Genomic DNA, 22,003 nt, shown 5'->3' on the forward strand with positions numbered 1-22,003 from the left:
ACAGGATGTATGCTGGCGACGCCATTTGCATATTAAGAGAATTATGATTAGCATTTTTAGGCGAGCATGTCTATTACGCGGAATTTGTGGGCATTTACGGATCGTTAAGGACAAAGGCGGAGTTCAAGGTGCTTTATTCTGTGTTTGTGTCAGCGGCGGGAGTGAGGGAGAAAGAGAGAGGAAGAGGGCGGGACGAGGAGGAGGTTTTAAAGTGCGCCATAACTTGTTTTCCGAATGTGGTTAAGCGCCGGAACATATGAATCTGGCCCAATGTTCCTACCAACCGACTGACTCTGCCTTTGTGGCTATTTACACGCGCCCGCTTTGCATATTCTGTCACAATGTGTGTGTGTGTGTGTGTGTGTGTGTGTGTGTGTGTGTGTGTGTGTGTGTGTGTGTGTGTGTGTGTGGTGTGTGTGTGTGTGTGTGTGTGTGCACGCGCGCGTGAATACTGTTATGTACTGAGCTACCCCACCTTGTTTTATTTTCGAACTTTTTTTCTTTTTCGCATATTTAAAAAAACATGACTTTGTTCTCTCTCTCTCTCTCTCTCTCTCTCTCTCTCTCTCTCTCTCTCTCTCTCTCTCTCTCTCTCTCTCTCTCTCTCTCTCTCTCTCTCTCTCTCTCGGTGTGTGTGTGTGTGTGTGTGTGGTGTGTGACCCGTGAGCACATGTTTGTTAAGGTAGTCCTCGCCTCCAACACCCGTACACGCGGATAATATTGGCAGCTTGATAAGAGATGATGTAGATGACGCTGCTCAGGGCAAAGATGTGGTAAATCTCACTCTATAGGTAACTGTATGTCATCTCGTAGAATAATATACAAGACTCTCAACCCTGATTTTATTGTTAACTGTGAGAGGAGTTACCTGAAAGAGTTGCACGGAATCTCATATAATCAATTTCGAGTGAGTAGACACTGGTTAGCAACTGAGACTGGTCGAGGCCGCGGATGATTGGCGGTGGAGGAGCGATTGTGCCCATGCGGCGCCATACAGACCGAACTTCATGTGTTGGAGGGGTGCCCGCTCACGGCCAGCGTTCGCGTCCACTATGGTTTCGTGTCTTGGCATCAGTTAATGCAGCACCGCGAACAATTCTCTGTCAATGAGTTAGTATGTACAGTTTTATCGAAGTTAATCGAAGTTCTGCATTCATTTGGGTCACCGTTTTCTCTTTGTGAGTTGTGTGTTACAATTTTTATTTATTAGTTCACATTTTAGTTGATCTTTGTAGAATTTTATAGTTAAAATGTATTGTTTTAAAACAAGTTAACTTTTTACAGTTTAATATTCCCTTTCTATCTTGCTTATATTATAATGTAATTTTAAAAGATATTTTGTGTTATATTTTAGTATAATTTTAAAGATATCTTGCGTTATATTTTAATAATATTAAATTGATAAGTAAATATTAAATCTAATAATTAAATAAACAAATAATAAATTAATAAGAAAAAAACAGATAATTAATCAAAGCAGAATCTAAGGGAACGACAGAATTGAAAGTCAAGTCGTGTGTGCTACATAAGCGTACGCGAACACACACACACACACACACACACACACACACACACACGGCGCAACAAAACAAGTGTTAGCTGCTTGACTAAGCTTCTCGATACTAGTTGATATTCAGCCTTTCACTCCTAATCTAAGGCTGCGTGCATAGCGGTGAATTGCGTTGTGGGGAAGCGATCTATTTAGAGAACTATCCTGTATTTCTATTTTTTCTCTCTTTCTAACAAATTATCATTAGTACTCACCCTTCAGCTTGTCACCCGACACTGTTTTTTCTTCTGCCCCTGATTCCCAACACTGTTTTTCTCCCTTGTCACTTCATCCATATCACCACGAACTGCTATCTCCCCTCCTGAGGCGACGACTGCTGCTCCCTCACCATTACTCGTTACCAAGGAAGTTGGTCACTCAAGGGTCTTCAGTTTTTCTTGTTCATTAGCCGTACACAGGGAAGAAAAAAACACCACAACCACCACCACCACCAACAACAACAACAACAATAACAACAAGAACAACAGCAAAAAAAAACAAAAATAAAACAAGAGAAGCGACGCACAAGGCCCACACGCTGCTGTCCACCGCGGCAAACCAGTGGTGTGAGCGCGGTGATGTCTTAAAATTTGCTGTTCAACGATAAATGAATATCAAGATGCACAATTTTTTAGATTACTCTTGAGATTTATTGATATGCAGAGGCAGGGAGCTCTGGGAAATTAATGAGAGATTTATCATGTGATTGAGCGGTGGATTTTGGCGACTGCTTAGTAATATTATGGATGTGTGTATAGTATAGCTGCTGAATGTAAGATTCTCTCTTTCACATATACATAGCGACATACGCCTTAGCTTCTTAAAGCACAGACGTTAGTCAGTTGCTCTTTCACACACAAATAATATATATATATATATATATATATATATATATATATATATATATATATATATATATATATATATATATATATATATATATATATATATATATATATATATATATATATATAGCCACGCCCACTCCCGCTGATCACTATAAAAATTGTTATCCATAATACTGCGCATCCTGACGTTCATTTATCATCACTCAGCCATATCTATGACGTCAAGACAGTGTTCTGTTTACTCTGGTAGACGAGGACGTGTTACTCTTGGTCTGTCTTCTAAAGCGCTTAGATATCTCGTAAAGACGATTTGCGAAGGCCATAGAGGTGATCAATCGGATTCTCATGGATGTCTTTCCCATTGATGACGCAGAGTCACTGTTACTACAATCGTAAGTACAATAATCATAGTTATTATGAGAAATGTGTAGATAAAAACCGAGAAGGATAGTCTACTGATTACGTTTTTACGTTTCTCTGACGAAGCATTGTAAGCAGGTATGGTTTAAGTCTGTATCGGGCAGTGCCTGACGGGCAAGCATTGTTACTAACACACAAGTTTGGAGGATGAGTGGCGAACACTATCAAAGGTGCATTGTAAGTTGGGAAACTACATCGAAATATCATTTATTTTATTTTATTTATTTTTTTTATTTGATGGCGGAAGAACGCGTCTTTCCCGTCTACATAACGGTGGTCAAGGAAAGCAACTTCCTCAGTTAACATTCCCACTCACCACCAGGCTCCAGTGAACTAACATCCCAGTGGAAACATTTTCGAAGTATTAACGAGCAAACCAGTGGGCAGCCCGTGTCCCAGCTGGGCGAAATTACCAGATGTGCTCGGTGGTTCAGTGTCGGCCATGGTGCTCATGTACAAAATACGTCACCTCATCAAAATAATGCGTCTGGGGAATACATTTACCATAACTTTGTGACATTTTACACTGCACCGGCCTCTCTGCAATAATGTGAAACATGCCGGGGTGCGCTCTGTCTAGATTGGTTGTTAGGGACTTGTCAGCAGTCAGGTGCCAGCATTTGATATGTTGTGCATTGTGTGTGTGTGTGTGTGTGTGTGTGTGTGTGTGTGTGTGTGTGTGTGCCATAAATGTACACGATTTGATTTTTCACCACTTATGTATGGTGTCATCTTTCATTACTTATTATCATATTTTCCTTTTAGATACAAATATTTGTCGTCCATAATATCCGAATTGAAAATGCAAATAATTTTCATAGCCTAACAATTGTAATGTTTTCGTCTTTATTTCAGGAAATTAAAATATTTCTTACTTATATATCGTAGAAAATACAAGTATTTCTCGTCCACACCTTAGGAAAACGAAATGTCTCTTATCCATTCATCCACAGCCAAGTACAGGAAATAGATATAGTCTTATCACACAACTGACAAAAATATTTACATTTCTAGTTGCTTATGAAGAGGCTTCACCCTGCCAGGGCCGCCTGCTCGTCCAACAGTCAATAATCTATAGCGTTCACAAAAATATCCGCACGAAATATTCAGCGTAACGTCGTGTTAATGATGGATGATGCCAGGCCGTGCCGCGGAGGATCCGGAGACGCAGGAAGAGTTGATAAAGAGTAATGGACGCTGAGGAGTGAAAAGCGGCGATGACAGACGCAAGGCAGCGGTGGTGGAGGCGCCTTGTTTGTTTGGGCGGCGCTTGGTGACTGCTGACGTCCTCCTAGTGATAAAATAGTTAAGTAATATTAGTCATATATCATCCTTTTACCTGCTAGTTAATAAGCCATAAGCTCATTTTTCTTGGGTTTCACTAAATTACTGAGGATAATTTCTAATTATTTATTCATTTATTTATTTATTCATTTCTGCACGACACAGTTACATGATTCATTGAAATAAGTATTTCATCTGTTAGATTGTCACTTCCAGACATTTTACTTTATTTATGCCACAGTCATCAGTCTAAATCTTTCTCTTAACCATATTCTTCCTCCGGTCATCAACATTTACTTAGTTGCCCCATAGCCATCAGTTTAAGCCTTCCTCTTAACCATATTCTTTCCTTGTCATCAAATCTCCGTCACCACCACCACCACCACCACCACCACCACGACCACCACCTTCACCTTCCCTCAACACCCTTTCACCTTGAGAACTCCTGTTTTTTTTTTTTTTTTCTCCACTCCGTTAAAAAATTCATACTAAAGCGCTACTTTCCCTTATGTATTCCTTTTTTCTTCACTCTGTACTCCCTTCTCTGTAGTTTTTTTCTTTCCTTAACTGTAGCGCCATCCTTCGCCTCACCAATATATAGAAGAGCACTTAATCATCATTTCTCTCAGTTTTTTCCCCTCATCAAGGTATTTCCTTCCTCCTTCTCCTTTCTCTTCCTCCTCCATCTTTTCTCTCCATTAACATGTTCCTCTCCTTATTTCATCCTTGCGCCCTTTCTCCGTTTTCCCTGCCACTCGCTCTTCTTCCTCCTCTCCGCCTCTTTCCTTCAGCGAATTTTCCCTTCCTTCACCTTCCGCCCCCCTCCTCGGCCCCTCGTCGCGGTCTTCTCGCGGCTCCACAAAGCTCCCGCGCCACACACCGGAAGCTGTTAGCGGTCCTTTTCTAAATCAGTGGTTATTTTATGAGGCGTATCATCCCAGCCCAGCTCGTCCTAAGTGCTCCGGGTTAATATATTAAAATGCAAGGCTTTCGTGTCGCCAGAGATATGCACAGTTGAACACGACGGGAAGCTGCCTCAGGGGCGTATGTGAAGCCTTGGGATCACAGTCTTCTTCGCCCTTGTGGCCTCTCCAGTAAGGTTGAGTGTTTATGGATGGCCCTCTCCAGTGTTGGTCCTCTGGTGGCGATATTCATGAAATTTTTCAAAAGTATTTTATGATCCTTTAGATGATGGTTGTCGCAATATGATAAAAACAGAACTGCTCTTGGGCGAGGCTTGAGGTGGAAGCTTGAGCCACTTCGTCAGGAGGGTTTCTCAATGGCACCGCCGCGCCGCTTCGCCTCCGCTGACAGACGTATTCCACGGAGTTCTTTACTAGGGGCGGCTGCCGGGGCGCTCTGACTACACCACTTCCTCTTGTGTATTTCCCGTCTTGGCTTCTTCCTTTACACGGCAACTTCATGCTAGGATGCTCCTCCCTTCCTTGATCCTGTCTCCCTCCCTGCCTGCCTCCCTCCTGCCTCCCGCCTCGTCCTCCGCCCGTCCCGTACACAGTTCACTTTGCCGTCGAGTTGTTGCCTCTAGTGAGATGTTTTCACGACCAGAATTTTGCTCTTTTTAGGTGTGTGTGTGTGTGTGTGTGTGTGTGTGTGTGTGTGTGTGTTTATGTACTGAGTTTATCTCATTTTGTTTTATGTTACATTTTTTCGTAAATTGAGAAATGTGAATCTCTCTCTCTCTCTCTCTCTCTCTCTCTCTCTCTCTCTCTCTCTCTCTCTCTCTCTCTCTCTCTCTCTCTCTCTCTCTCTCTCTCTCTCTCTCTCTCTCTCTCTCTCTCTCTCTCTCTCTCTCTCTCTCTCTCTCTCTCTCTCTCTCTCTCTCTGTGTGTGTGTGTGTGTGTGTTAATCCATCACGGTTTTACAACAATGGGTTTACATTCCAGGGCTGCAGCTCTCCTTATTCCAGGTCACAGTTTTGCCTCCCGCTACGTTGTCCTGTCACACACTCATTTTATAGGCCAAGCACTTACCTAGTTCACACATACAGTAAATCTGGTGCTGTAATGCTCAGGATACTGTGTGGATGTAATCAATAAATAGGTAAATATATAAACAAAAGGTGTAAACAACTGAATAAAGTAAAATATATGAAGCGATAAATAAATCAATCAATATAAATGTACATGAAAAGGCCTAATGCTGTAGTTCTGTACGAGAAAATGGTGATTATAATTTATTTTTGATTTAATATTGTATGTGCTGAAGAGATGGATTTACTAGTGTTGTCCTGTCGCCTTCTGCTTCTTTACTCTGTATTTCTTTTCATTCTCCTAAAATTTTACACACACACACACACACACACACAGAGAGAGAGAGAGAGAGAGAGAGAGAGAGAGAGAGAGAGAGAGAGAGAGAGAGAGAGAGAGAGAGAGAGAGAGAGAGAGAGAGAATATCATAGGTGTGAGTGAGTGAAATTCTTGTCTCACACAGTATTTGGGTTACCTCCCAGTATTTGAGTCCCTCCCTCCCCCTCCCTCTCTCTCTCTCTCTCTCTCTCTCTCTCTCTCTCTCTCTCTCTCTCTCTCTCTCTCTCTCTCTCTCTCTCTCTCTCTCTCTCTCTCTCTTTCTTTCGTCCCCTCCACTTTCATAGCATCTTTTTTACCTCTCTCCCCTCCACCAATTCCCTCCGTCCTCCCGCCTCAGCTGCACCTCACTTCCCTCCCCTCTAGCGATTCCTCCACCTCCCCTCTCACACTCCCTCTCTCTCTCTCCCCTCTGTCCCTCCCTTTCCCATAACTCTCACCATCAATTCCTCTCAGACTTTTCACCTCACACATCAACCTTCTCTCTCTCTCTCTCTCTCTCTCTCTCTCTCTCTCTCTCTCTCTCTCTCTCTCTCTCTCTCTGTTATCTATTTATCAATTTTCAAGCGGATATTCTCAGTTCATGGCGGTGCTCGTGTTCGTCCTTCCTTCATTCATTCATTTCTACCTCAAATAAATTCTTGTTGCTTCTGTCCATTGTCTCTTTTTCACCATTTTTGTATTTTGTGATGGTGATAATTTATTTTTTCACTATAATTGCTCGCCTCTTTCGTGGCAATACCTCTTTTTATGTTTATATTGTTTTTTTTTTTGGGTGTTTCGTTCTTTATTTATTCATTTATCTATTTATTTGTTTATTTATTTATTTATTTTTACAATTGCAAGTTAAATGTTCATGTTCGTGTGTCAGTTTTTTTTTTTTCTTTTTCTTGTCAATTGCTGTTTCAGATCTTCAATATTTTATCCTCTTCGTCCTTCTCGTCCTCTTCTTTGTCTTCTTTTTCATCTTTGTCATCATTCTTTTTTGTACTCTTCTGTTTGTCCTTTCCCTTGTCTTTCTCCTGGTTCCTGTTCTCCTCTCTCCCATTCTTTCTTTTTCCTTGTTACCTTCAACCTCGTTACCTCCTTGCTTTCGTCCTCGCTATGGTTCTCATCGGTCTCGTCTTTCTCTTTGTCCGTATCATCTTTGCCATTATCTTTCTTGGCCCTCGTCATCTATCGCATCATTTTCTTCCTTATTTTATGTCCTCACCATCATCATCTCCATCTCATCTTCCTCCTTATCCTTATCATCTTTGTTTTCATCCTTTCATTCTCGTCCTTATCTTCATCCTAGTCGTCTTTCTATTCGCCCTCCTCCTCCTCCTCTTTCCTCTTCCTCTTCCTAACGCATGGCCGTCGCCCTCAAAGGAGTAGCACATCTATGCCTTCCAAAATGCATATTAACTTGCTTTGTGGGCGTCTCTTTTAGTACAGTCTTTGTGGGGGCGGCGTTAACGGGCATCCTTTTATTTGCATATATTCAGTGCCTGGCTTGCCTCCGTTTGCATATAAAAAACTGTTCATTCGTACAGCACCTCCCTTCCAGCGACGAGCCTCGTTGTCATTCTCTCTCTCTCTCTCTCTCTCTCTCTCTCTCTCTCTCTCTCTCTCTCTCTCTCTCTCTCTCTCTCTCTCTCTGTTTTTCATCCACAGTAACAGCGGGATAGTAGTAGTAGTAGCAGTAGTAGAAGTAGAAGTAGTAGTAGTAGTAGTAGTAGTAGTAGTAGTAGTAGTAGTAGTAGTAGTAGTAGTAGCAGTAGTAATAGTAGCAGTTTATTGACCACAGCTTTGCACTAGAAAAAAATATACCTAGATTAGATAAAATGCAAATTCCATACTTCTAAATGAACAAAATACATCTACAATTTATAATAACAATAATAACAATAGTATTAATGATGATGATAATAATAGTAATAATAATAATAATAATAATAATAATAATAATGATAATAATAATAATAACAATAATAATAACAATAATAACAATAGCAATAACAATAATGAAAGAAATAATAAAACCACTAGCAGCACAAACAAAAGCTCTGGTTATAAACACACACACACACACACACACACACACACACACACACACACACACACAGACAGAGGCGTTCACTAGCCAGCCACGAGCCATCAGCCATCAGCCTTCCCTTTCCCTTGCCCTTTAGACGCCATAACACTGCTTCTCTCCATCCATGACTCAGCTTGTAATTAAACGAAGATAATGGTGTGTGTGTTTGTATGTGTGTGTGAGTGTGTGGTGTTTGGATGACTGACTGAGTAATGGGGTGTCTTCAGGCCTGCTTTTTGTTCTCCTCTTCTCTCTCTCTCTCTCTCTCTCTCTCTCTCTCTCTCTCTCTCTCTCTCTCTCTCTCTCTCTCTCTCTCTCTCTCTCTCTCTCTCTCTCTCTCTCTCTCTCTCAAGTTACAGTTCAGATAATATCACAGTATCGCCTTAACACATGTTCCTCTTCTTTCTCTCCCTTTCCCTCTTTTTTTTTCTCTTCCTTTGCCACAATACAAAGCACATGGTTACACCCTCTACCCACATTTTTTATCTTCTATCCCTTCCTATCGTCTTATTTTTCACGGCACACTCCTTTCCACCAAATGCAGTGTCGCCCCTTTTTACCAATCTATTGTTTTATTAAGTACCTGATGTGTCCTAGCTTCATCCACCTCTCAGTAATAATGAAAATGTTTTCTAATTTTTATCCTATTGCACAAATACGCATTCTCGCCTCTGCACGTTTTCTTTATCGTCATTTGTGCGTATTTATTCATCACCACTATTAATTCACTACTATAACTACAGTCTGCAAAATCACCACTGTCATCACTTCACCACCACACACTCCTTCACCACCACACAAGCACTCACCACCACCACCACCACCACCACCACACACTCCCTTACCAAATATACACACTCGTTCATTACCACTCAAACTTCCTCACCACAATCATCACCACCACACGCACTTATTTACTATCACCACATACTCCCTCACCACCAGCACGCTAACACACACACACACACACACACACACACACACACTCTCTCTCTCTCTCTCTCTCTCTCTCTCTCTCTCTCTCTCTCTCTCTCTCTCTCTCTCTCTCTCTCTCTCTCTCTCTCTCTCTCTCATCCTAACAACACACTGCAAGGCACAACAAAATGGCAGAGACCCTTGAGAGAAATGAAGTATTCGTTTACCTTGATGGCGCTGGTCGCAGGAAAATTGCCCTCTGAAAATAACCAGGCAAAAATAGCGCACAAGAATAAGATACAACGGAATGGGAATGAAAAGAGAGAGACAGAGGGAGGGAGAGAGGCAGAGGGAGGGAGGCGAACAGACTTTATAATTTTGCCCGTCGCCGCCTGTTCATTGCCTGGCGGTGGCTGGCTGGATGGCTGGCTGGCTGGTCGGCTGGCTGCGTCTGCTAAAAGTCTTCCTTAAGCTGTTAACAAAGTAGTAATTGGATTCCACGCGGACATTAATTAAAGCACCGCGGCGTCGCACCTTCAGATCACAGGCAGGTGGCTCGGCTGGCGGCGGCTCGCGGCTCTCGGGGCTTCACTGTTGTTGTGTCCTCGTGCCGAACTCCCATGAAACGCTGCCTCAAGCCTTTGTCTATTTTCGGGCTTCGGTGTGACACGAGTGTTTGCAGCTACCGTGAATTATTTCGGCGGGTCAACATGCAGTTCCCCTTCAAAAGAGCGATGCCAGGATAAAAGGTTTGATTACATTTAAATTTACATACATAGGTCAAGTGAGTGTTGCTGAGCTGAACAAACTCGGCGTCATGAAGGTTTTGGTACTGTAGGAATGGAAGTATGAAATATATATCAGCATACACACACACACATACACACACACACACACACACACACACACGGCGCAGTAAAGGGCGTGGATGCCTTTTAGACGTGATTGCTTATTTGATTTGTCGAATCCCACCCTGTTTGTTCTGTTGCAAGCACTAATGCACTGCTTCCTCTGCCGGAGATCGGGCAATACTGTGACTCCTACGTAAATTTCTTTCTGATGTCGATCTAGCGTTCTTCATGCTATTTATGATACAAGTATCTAATTATCTAGTTTATCTATTACACTGACTGATGTTGAAATTCATTGCCCCTTGATAAACAGTGCGGTGTCTATTTTTTCTAATAGCCACGATATAATATTTTTTTTGTAAGATAATCGAGTGTCTTACTATAACTGTTATAGCACTGCTTAAGTAATTATGTTAGTGGCAACATGTATATTGAGTTCATTGTAGATACCTTTACAATATTGTATTAAGATGACTTATTGTAATGAAGGTTTTAAAAATCACCTCTAGCTCCTCATCTATTACTAATATATCTCTTTTCATTCTTCCCCATGGTGATTTTAGGAAGCTTAGAAACCGTCTCCAGTGCTGCGGCCACGTGTAACCTCGTTGCGGTGCCATAAAGGTGTTCATTCCAAGAGGGTGTAAGTAATATAAGGAATACCAGTGTTGCGTGCCGGTATTGATGGTTAACTGGCACTGGAGTTACATCGCTGTGAAAACTCGCAAAATAGTTACGTTCTCTGTAACTGTATTATAAAGAACTGACTGTATCCACCTCTTTACCTCTTTACACACTCTTCATTCTGCATGGCCGTTATGTTAGGGAAGAGCTCAATTCTCACTGCCCCGCACGCCTCTCATATCATGTCCACACACACACACACACACACACACACACACACACACACACACACACACACACACACGGTAACAAAATAATAGATACCCCATTTGCCGCACCACCGCCGTAAACAAGACTACAACGCGACACAAACACACATTGACGCTGCCGCGCTACACCGAGCCTGACTGATACGCGGCGCCTGATCGATGGGGACTGTCCAGACCGATGGGAATAATCACCAAATTTTAGAGCCAAACACTTTCACCGGAAGTCGAAGTGAACTGCCTAAAAAAAAAAAAGAGAGTGGGAGGGGTGGAATAAATATACGGCCGTTCATCACCCGTTTGTCAGAGTGTGATGAAAATTGCATGCCAGTTTTGCAATACCAATTAATCAATGTGACTCGGCAGTGTGAATGGCGAGGGTTTATGAGCACGTGGATCATGCGGCGGGCAGGTGTCGCCGAGACGGGGAGCGTGTGTGCCCCGGCTACCCCACTACATACCAGTGTGTTGGCACGGTGAAGTTCTCATGAATTGAGTAACAATTATCAAGTCGTCGAGTGAGTGTTTTAATTCTGCTCTTTCCTTCTTCATTCGAGCAGTCAGTTGTTATTGAAGTGTTAAAAAAAGATACTTGTGTGGCAGCGTCTCATGGCAAGTCGTTACGTCACGGGAGCTCAAACCAACCAGTCTGTTCCCGTGAAGAAATAATAAGATTTAACGTAGGTATCTTATTACTTGACAGACTATGCACTACTCAACAGTACAAGTACGCACGTATGTACGTTCTTAATACTAGTATGAAATTAAGTTTGGCACATAACTGTATTTGTGGCTATACGGCGATTTACATAAAACTTCATTGCTTAATTTATACTGAATTTGAAAACTAAACATTAATGTAACTTATTTGTTTAGTATTATTCAGTGTTAAAGGATTACCAGTCTATCTACCTTCCTTTATTCCTTTCTTCCGTGCGTCCTTTATTCTAAATCGGCAACAAATCTCGTCCCAGCAACAAACACAAGGAACACCCTGAGCTGCCTGCCTCCTGCCGCCGCGCTGCAATGACACCATCTGCTCAAAAAGCTCCTTCGCCGACGAGTACCAGTTTGTAATACAGGTTAATGGACAAGCGGGTTTGATAATATATACAGTGTCGGTCACGCCGCCGTCAGAAGGCTATTTCCACTTTACGAGAACCCCCTTGGCGTGGAGGGTGTGAGGATGTTGGCGTGGCACCGGCGTGTGGGAGCCTCGCCACTCCAGGCACAGCCGCCGCCTCGCTTTACCTTCTCAGGATTGCTTTTATTGTTTTGGTGGACTGTTTGTTATTCAGTTGCCGGCGTGCATTTAGGGAGCGGCGATGGGCTTCCTGATGGAATTGTGGCCGCCGCTTCCGTTGTGTTTTTTGACTCGGAGAAACACTTTTTCTTCAATAGCGGAGGGGAGTTGTTGAGGTGTGGAAGTGCTATATTGTGCGGGTATTGTGGCACTCACTTCACAGCAGGCGCAGTGGCAGCAGGAAGGGAGAAACAGGACAGTGACTTGAGGGAGAAGCGATCTGCAGGGAACGTTTTTTAGGTCTTTCATTATAATTATCGAGCTTCATTTAACTTGGCATTGTGTGCTTTCAAAAGATCGCATTTTGAGCATTTTCGGTCGTTGTGTACGATAATTTCGGTGACTGAAATCTATAACTTTTCAATATACTACCACGTCAACACCTTACACTCAGATCATGCCTACTTTTCCATCTTCCCTTCCGCGATGGTCATTTCTTCCCGTGTCCCTCCCTGCTCTCTATGCCTCACATCACACCGGCAACAACCGCACGAGTCATCACCCGCAGTCTGCCCCTTGAAGATGATATAAAGCTTGACATAAAGCCGTGCCTTGCCAGCTCGCGAAAACATGGACGTGGATGGGAACTCTTCGCTCACTAATAACAGCCCCTGTCCATTATCACTCATGAAAAACAGGCGCACATCGCTCGGTCCGACAGTGAATATGTTACCGAGGGTGGGACCAGAGGGGGCCGCGCCGCCTCCCAGACCATTCTTGTCGGGTCCCCTTAACCGGGCCATTGGTTCCTCCTCACGCAGGCGACGCTGCTGGGTCCGGGCCAGGGAGAGGCAGGAGTGAGTGACGGAATGGTGAAAGGAAGGAGATAAAGTGTGACGAACGGAGAGGAGACGAGAGGAATGGGGGAACGGATGGGAAGATGCAGGAATTACTGTACGTCTGTAGGGGTTACAAAATCTTCCTTAATGAAGGTCTCTCATATAGTTAGATACTTTATTAGCAAAAAAAAAGTAACTCGAAAACGATAATTAATACAAATAATACAAAATACAAGCGACACCATTGCATACCTATTATTTGTCCAAAGCAAAGCCATACTAAAATCATTCCACTCAGTCACTTTTGTTGCAGCACACGATCATGAAAATAGATGTAAGCTAGGAGTACGTTGTTTTCTTTTAGGTGTCCAAGGCTTGAGCTAAGTGTCTCTCAAAGTACAGTTACTAAGGTTAAATTATACAGCAGTTACATAAAAAGTTGAATTACTTGAATCTCAGTGTCCTGAAATTATGCACTAAACTTACACTATAACATTTAATTAAAATCGAGGAAAAAGGCCGCACTGAGAGTGAACACAACAGCAGAGCACCATCTCCGAACGCTATACAAAACACAAGAACACGAAAAAAAAACTAAGACAGATACCGAAAAAAAAAAAAAAAGCGTATCGAGAGAAACAAAACCCGAGGCTGCGGCGGCGGCGGGGGCGGCGGCGGTGTCTTGCATCCAGCCGGTAAAGAAAGGAAGGAGGGGGAAAAAATTTACGTTCATTTGATATTCAAGTCGATTTCTTCCATACACGTGATTATCTGCGCTCTATCCATCGGCAGGAGGATCGCTCACGAGATACAACGGCATATTTTTACCCCCGAGCGCCTTCAGGGAGTTGAGGGAGAAAATGTATGCCAAGCCCGGCCGTCCATAAATGTCATGTGATGTGGTGCCGCGCCTGTAACTTGACTCCACACGCCAAAACATATAAATTCAAAGGGAGGGAAGAAGCTGCGGTGAGATGAGGTAGTGCTGGTTCGTCGACGCGGTGCCAACGAGGTGTGGTGTGCGGTGTGTGGTGGCAGATGTGGTTGTGGTGTAACTTCACTGGTAATGTGGTGGTAATGTGTGGTGTTGTGTAGTCTGTAGTGCCTGTAGTGTAGTTTAAGACGTGATGGTGATGCTGCGTGGGGGATGTGTGGTATAGTTGTGGTGTAGCTTTGGTGGTGGTGTGGTGGTGGCAGTAGATGTGGTTGTGGTATAGCTTTGGTGATGTTGTGTGTGGTGGTGTTATGGTGTGCTGAGTGGTGGTGATGATGGTACTTCGAAGATTATTGTTACCTATAAATCTGTTCTTTGTTCATTCTCCATTCATGTTTTTCTAATTTATGTCTCTCTCTCTCTCTCTCTCTCTCTCTCTCTCTCTCTCTCTCTCTCTCTCTCTCTCTCTCTCTCTCTCTCTCTCTCTCTCTCTCTCTCTCTCTATCTATCTATCTATCTATCTATCTATTTACTCTACTCTACTTTCTGATACACTATACGTAGGTGTGTAGCTAAATATACATATAAACACTGTATTTTGTCCCTATACCTCTAGATATTGATAAAGATGTGTCTGACTCTCAGGACAGTAGGCACACATGTCCTTGAAGTGCCGCGTCCTGGTAAAGCCGTGCAGACCATGGTGGTATTACTCACTTGTTTGGCGCGTAACAGTGACGAAGCTGAAGTCGTAAACCAGAACACGTGACGAACACACTGATGCGGACTTGGGGCACTTGTTTTTCCACATTGTCTTCAGCAGCAAGTAAACAAAGCCCATAATGTACAGTTATAATGTTAAGAGTCCATAAACTGCCAGTTGTTTTGTAAGGAAATTCTCAGTATATTCAACAATCAAGACAGATGAAAATACAAAATACTCGTGCATTGAAAGTAACATGAAAGCTACTCGACTTATCACTGCCACCGTACCAATGAAGATTCTTATGGCTAGTAATCATGAAAGATCCAGAAGTAATGGGTTGATAAAAGAAGGATTTGAAATGGAGAAAGGAAGACACTGTTCTCAAACGCTGAAATAGATCAAAGTAAATAGTCATATTAATCAGGTTGCTGTTGCTGAGTTAATAGATTTTAACAGAAGATAAGATAAATTTATGGATAAAGATGATTTAGTATAGTTCCTTCAAACAAAGACTGCCACCTGTAGGATAACTGGCTTTTTATGGTTTTCCTTATGTTCTTACATTTTCCTCAATATTAAGTCCTGTAATCTACTAGGAGTCTCTCAGTTGTCAGGTCTTGCTCGTTGTAAGATTTTTTTATATGGATAGGATGGCAAGCTGATATACTGTAGGTGCCACGAGTAGGTTTAACCATTTGACTCTCACTTAATACACCTTTCCTTAATTATCAATCTTTAACTGCTACTTGATACACCTTTCCCTAATTACCAATCTTTAACTGCCACTTGATACACCTTTCCCTAATTACCAGTCACTCCGAGCCATCTTTACTTGTTCTACAGCCACATCCAATCTTTGAGCTGGTAAGAAGTTGCAATATATATTTTTTTTCATCTCTAACTTTCATACAGATGCTTCTAAAGACTTCACGCATTGCTTCTGGTGCTGCTAATTGTTTCATGTCGCAGTGAAAGGGTTAATGGCATCTTACAGCATCTCTTGTATTATATTCTTATCTTTTTCCTCAGCATTAATCTCTTTGATCTACTAGGAATCTCAGTTGTCAGATTTTATTAGGAAGTTATTAGCAGATCGCGGGAATTTTAATTGAGGGAAAAAACAAGACACTATAGAGGTGAGAACACAAGGCTACTCTCCTCGTGACCACCACTGTACCTGTCTGTACCTTCGGTGGCGGGGGAAGGAGTGTGTTCCACGCCCTGATGTGGTGGCTGGGGGGCTGCATCGCACGGCACCCACCAAAGGCCGCAAGTCATTCCGCTTCACTGGTAATCTGCCTCTGGGCTACCTGTGTATGTGTGTGTGTGTGTGTGTGTGTGTGTGTGTGTGTGTGTGTGTGTGTGTGTGTGTGTGAGACCGTGTATGCATGAATCGGTCGCATACACACACACACACACACACACACTCTCTCTCTCTCTCTCTCTCTCTCTCTCTCTCTCTCTCTCTCTCTCTCTCTCTCTCTCTCTCTCTCTCTCTCTCTCTCCCTTAATCCTGTTGGTCGAGATCTTATCCACGCCGGGATGAAGCTCAGATCCGACATATATTTACGCCCTCTTGATACAAGCGTGTTATGTTTGCTCGCAATCGAGGGGAAGGGGAGAGAATGACTAGATGGGCAGAGAGAGAGAGAGAGAGAGAGAGAGAGAGAGAGAGAGAGAGAGAGAGAGAGAGAGAGAGAGTATAATTGGGGTATAAAGGGATAAAGCTGAAAGTGTGAGGAAAGGGAAGAGAGAATGTAAAGGGGAAGAAGAGGCGAGCAGGTTAAAGAGGGAATAAAGGTGACGGAGGCAAGAAACGAAGGGTAATAATGGCAATGAGTCGGAGATGAGGAGCGAGGGCGAGTGAGTGAGGGAAGAGAGGGGAGTGAGAGAAATGAAGGGATGCTAAAGAGGAGGGATGCAGCATGACGGAAGTGACTCGGGCAAAAAAGAAAAAAAAAAAGAAAAATACATATAGAGTGACGGTACTGGCTGGAAAAGAAAACTGGAGTGGTGGAACTGACTGGATGAGAGTGAGTTAATGCACTGGAAAATATGGTGACGAAAATGACGGATGAAAAAAAAAAAAAGAGAGAGAGGAGTGTACTGATGAAATTAATTGAAAGAAAATACATTGACGTGACTAACTGCATGATGACAGGGAATGCGAAAATGATTGAATAAGTAACAGGATTGACTAGAAGAGAAGAGTGACTGGATGAAAATGAAATGAGTAAAAAAAAAAAAACAAGCGCAACTGGATGAAAGCGAGAAAGTAACTGATTGAGAATGAAGAAAAATAAAGAAGAAAGAAGAACACTAATGAAGAAACATTTTAATACGGGAACCCGAAACTGAGGGAACATTAAAGGCTGTGGGTTGCCTTAAAACGGAAGGAGACGGGCGTAAGTGACGGAGTGAAGGAGTTAGCGGCGTGCGTGAGTGAGTGAGGGATTGGGGACGTGAGTGAGGAAATGAAGGGGCGTGCGTGGGGAAGTGAAGGGACGTGCGTGAGGGAGTGAGGAAGTGAGGGGAGGCTGATGACGTATTGGCCCCTCATATGTCCCCTCAGAGCTGTAAGGCAAAGTCAGATCCGCCCCTTGGGAAGCTACACCCGCGGCTCTCCCCTTTACGACCACCAGACTCACGCGCCAGACTCCCTTGCCTCGCCCTGCCTGCTCGTAATTACTGCCCTGGCTATTTTACCGTCCTGGGGCTCATATTTTCAGTATTTTTTGCCCGGAAATTTATACTCACCGATTATCATATGCACCCACGGGCGATGGGCTACGGGGGCTTGGTAATTCATGCGGATAACACACACAGGAGGGAAGAAGGAGGGAGCAGGAGGAAGAGGCTGAGGGGGAATCACGTAGGGTCAGTTTCTCGGCCCATATTCCTAAGCATTTTTTAACGGGCTTTACCGAAGTTATTTGTTGTTCTCATAGGGTGTTTTCATGATGCTAGTGATAGTTTAACAAGGACGTTGCATCGTTATTGGAAGGAAATAGATTGTAGTGGAAGATATTTATAATTTTTAATAGTTTTCCTGATTTTCATGATAGTAGTTTAACGAGGATTCTGCATCATCAGAGGAACGAAACAGGTTCTTGTGAAAGTTATTTGTGGTTTTCGAGGGTGTTTCATGATAATGTTTATAGTTCAAGAAGGATTTTGTATCATCAGTGGAAGGAAATAGCCTCTAGTGAAAGTTCTTTATGGTTTTTCAAGTGTCCTTATAATTCTAGTGAAAGTCTAGCAAGAATTTTGCATTAATCATCAGCAGAACGAAACATTCATAAATAAAAACCCGACTAATTATCACTGTGGCCTTTGAAAATAATCCTGATGAGAGAACAAGACGTATAACAACACGAGACATTGTTCTACATACTTGCTTAAGACCTCCCCCTCTGGTGTAACTGTCCAGAGATATAAACTGCCTTGATCTGAACTGAGAGGTAAAAGAATTGCTGCATTTTAAAAAGATAATAACTTCGAGGATTAAGAGTAAACCAAGATTCCAAAGCGTAAGGAACAGTAGAAACGCGAACCTAACATATGCCAACGTAACGTAACCTACCTTAACCTAACCTGAGGGACAGTGTTGAGGAGAGAATAGAGAGCACGTAGGAAAAGGTAAAGTGCATAGACAGTGAAGAATGACGGAAGACATAGCATTAAAAAAAAAGGGAAAAGATTAAAGTGTTAAAGGAAAAGGTGGAGAGGAGAAAAGTTATGACAATGAGGAAGAAAAGAATTTGAGTTAGTGTACTTGATGGAAAAAACTAAGAGAGAGAGAGAGAGAGAGAGAGAGAGAGAGAGAGAGAGAGAGAGAGAGAGAGAGAGTAAGAGGAAGTGCAAGAAAGAAGAGATGGATAAGAAAACATAGCGAAGAATGAGAAAGAAGTTAGCATAGGGAAAATGCTAGTAAAAAGGAAGTGAGGGAGACTTAAAGATAACGAGGTATAGCATGAGGAGAAAAAAAAATAATAGTAAGAGTAAGAAAGAAGTGGATAGGAAAACACAACCATGAAATTGAGGAAGGAAAATATGAGGAGGAAATTGACTGGATACCACAGAAAGGGAGACAGAGAGAGAGAAAGAGAGAAACGGAAGGGAGGGAAACAGAGGAGAGAGAGGGAGGTAACGAGGGAGACGGGAGGGAAAGGATTGCTTCTCAGCGGCCCTCTCTGCCCCGCCGATCACAAAGGCAGTAATGAGGCCGGAATTAACTGTGTGTTCCTTTTATTGGCCCAACAGTCCCCCTGGCGACCATATCCTCCCGCCCCGACACGGGACACCCGGCCACTTAGCCTCTCCCCCTCCTTCTCCTCCTCCTCCTCCTCCTCCTCCTCCTCCTCCTCCTCCTCCTCCTCCTCCTCCTCTTTCTACTCGTCGTCCTCCCCATCTTCTTCTTCTTCTTTTTCTATCTTCTTCTATTTCTTCTTCTTCTTCTTCTTCTTCTTCTTCTTCTTCTTCTTTTTACTCTTCTCTTCTCCCTCCTCTTCCATCTCTTCCTCCTCCTGATTTGCGAATAAAAGCGATAGATTTACAGGAAAAGAAACATTGAACCATTACAAAGAGATCTACTGCGATATGCTAAATATGCTAATTCTATTAAAAATTTATAATTCTTGCATGCGCCGGGAAAAAAATGTGTAATGGCAGGGAGTGAAAGGTGTGTGTGTGTGTGTGTGTGTGTGTGTGTGTGTGTGTGTGTGTGTGTGTGTGTCGGGCCGGGTTGCTGGGTTTTATCGTAGGGTTGATGAAGTATTGATGACGTAATCAGGCAGGACTGTCAATGTTTTATTAGTTCGAGACCAGTCATTGTGTAGCGGACTGAGAGTTATCACGGACTGACCATCACCACAGAAAACACCTTTTTGTTCTTTTCGCTCCTCACATTAGATCGCCACATTGGATCACCTGTCATCACCTTGCTCTGTCTGCTGGGTGTTCTGGTGCACCCATCACCTGCATGTCTTCCCTCACTGCATTTGTAAACCTTCTCTTTCCTCTCTTTCTCCTGCCTGATGAGTCCTTCATTAGCATCTTCCTACCCCATGTACTCCTCATTTTCCTCTTCATATGGACAAAAACTGTCATACTTTGGTTAAGAGTGATCCCGTTAATTAACTTTATAGAAGAAATCATATAATGAATTGATAGCTTTTTTGAGAGCCTGCAGAACCGAAGGCCGGCCAGAAACAAGAATGGTGATCTCTTTGCAGATACACAAACAGGTACTCACTCAATAATTCTTGTGCATCACCTTTTCTTTTAGTGTTGTAAATTTTCAAAAAAGCTCCCAATTAAATGAAAGCTATGATTCTGTTTCACAGCCATTAAAGCTGATGCACGGTGTTACTTTGAACTGAGGTATGGTGTTTACTATAAAAGTGATCAGCACGTGTCGAGTTTCTGAACGCTGCACAAGATTTTTTACTAATTTTCGCCATTGTTCTGGTCATCATACTAATGCAATAGTTCATCTGTACTGTGACTCTCATCATTTTCACTGTTAAACTCGGAAAACTCTCTGCCCGATCTTCTTTCTTTTTTTTTTCCTCATTCGTATGACATCAAATGTTTCAGAGAAGACTGCCAAGAAACCTCTGGAATTATATCGGCTAACATTTTTTGGAATTTCCTTGTACATTCAGCTTTCTAGGAATGGCAATAAACGCTCCTTTTTGTTCTCCCTCGATACACACACACACACACACACACACACACACACACACACACACACACACACACACTTTGAATGAATTCACAAATAGTTTTCTTTATTGTTAATTTATAAAATGTTAAAACTTTTAGGGGACCAAACTTTCAAATTCATGTTCAGCTCTTATCAGACAAGAGGTAACAATACCGATTTCATTTGTCCTGAATTTAGAACAACCATAGTTTTTAAAAGTAGCATTTTGTGCTCAGGGCCGAAATTATTTAACTGCTTACCGCTAAACATAAAGACTTCTATGAAGACCAGTAGTTACGTAGTATTTAAAAAGGAAATAAAAGATTTCTTACTTAATAAGCAACTTTATCAAAATGTGTAACTGTTACGTTATTCTATAGGATGCATAAGTTTGTGTACTTATATTAACCTAGTTGTAACACTTGACTAGACATAATTTTTTTTTATGAAACTACCATTTATAATATAATAGGGTTTAGGTATCTTAGGAAATCTATCTGTTAGGGAGCCTCGGTTTGACAGACAGTTTGCTATGTACACAAATACATAATGTGTAAATTTTGTCTAAATGTATATAAAACCAGCAAAGAATATTTACTTACACACACACACACACACACACACACACACACACACACACACACACACCTCCACGAAAAAGAAATGCCATTAACATGACCCCCTAAACGTTACTCACTTTCAACATTGCATTCTATATCACTTTAAAAGCGAGACACGCAACACACGCAACACAGCACAAAACACCAGGTCACTGTTACTTAATTAATATTTAACGCACTTTTTCTTCTCCTCTCACACACCCAAACCAAGAAATAGAGAAAAGAACGATAACCTTACAAACTCCACACTGTTGTTTTCTCCACCTTTACAGTATCGTAAGCACTACTTGATAGTATGTAACAGTTTATTACTTTTTCATTATTGATATCATTATTATTATTATTACTACTACTACTACTACTACTACTACTACTACTACTACTACTACTACTACTACTACTACTTTATTAGGCTGCTGTTGTTGTTCCTCTCCTCCCTTCTTAACCTTCCTAACTTCCTCTTTATTTTCCTCCTCCTCCTCCTCCTCATATACCTCTTCCTTCTGCACTATTTTTTTTTTCCACGCATACATACACTCTATAAAAAAAAAAATGTAGAAAAGAAAAAAAAATACGCTTTTCCGACCCACACACATCAAATCACCATTACTCTTGCATTCCTTATACCAGTGTCACCATCACCGCCATCATCATCACCATCAGTACCACTACGACTGCGACTACTATAGCTACCACTACCTCGCCGACCTCGCCTCCGCCGCCCCCCGCTGAGCACCGCTACGCCGCCGCTGCAACACGCTCAGCTCGCCGCGTCCCTCACGTCTTCCTTAGCCAT

At 42.4% G+C, this 22,003-nt stretch overlaps 1 long non-coding RNA gene across 1 annotated transcript in view; it reads left to right on the plus strand.

Moving 5' to 3' along the window:
• Positions 1-2,648: 2,648 nt before the first annotated feature.
• Positions 2,649-22,003, plus strand: part of LOC135106841 (uncharacterized) — a 67,261-nt gene continuing 47,906 nt past the window's right edge. Inside the window, exon 1 of the long non-coding RNA XR_010271478.1 lies at positions 2,649-2,789. This is a non-coding gene — a long non-coding RNA (uncharacterized LOC135106841). The remainder of the gene's footprint in view (positions 2,790-22,003) is intronic.

The sequence above is a fragment of the Scylla paramamosain genome, chromosome 2 (assembly GCF_035594125.1).
Source record: "Scylla paramamosain isolate STU-SP2022 chromosome 2, ASM3559412v1, whole genome shotgun sequence".
Classification (NCBI taxonomy): domain Eukaryota; kingdom Metazoa; phylum Arthropoda; class Malacostraca; order Decapoda; family Portunidae; genus Scylla; species Scylla paramamosain.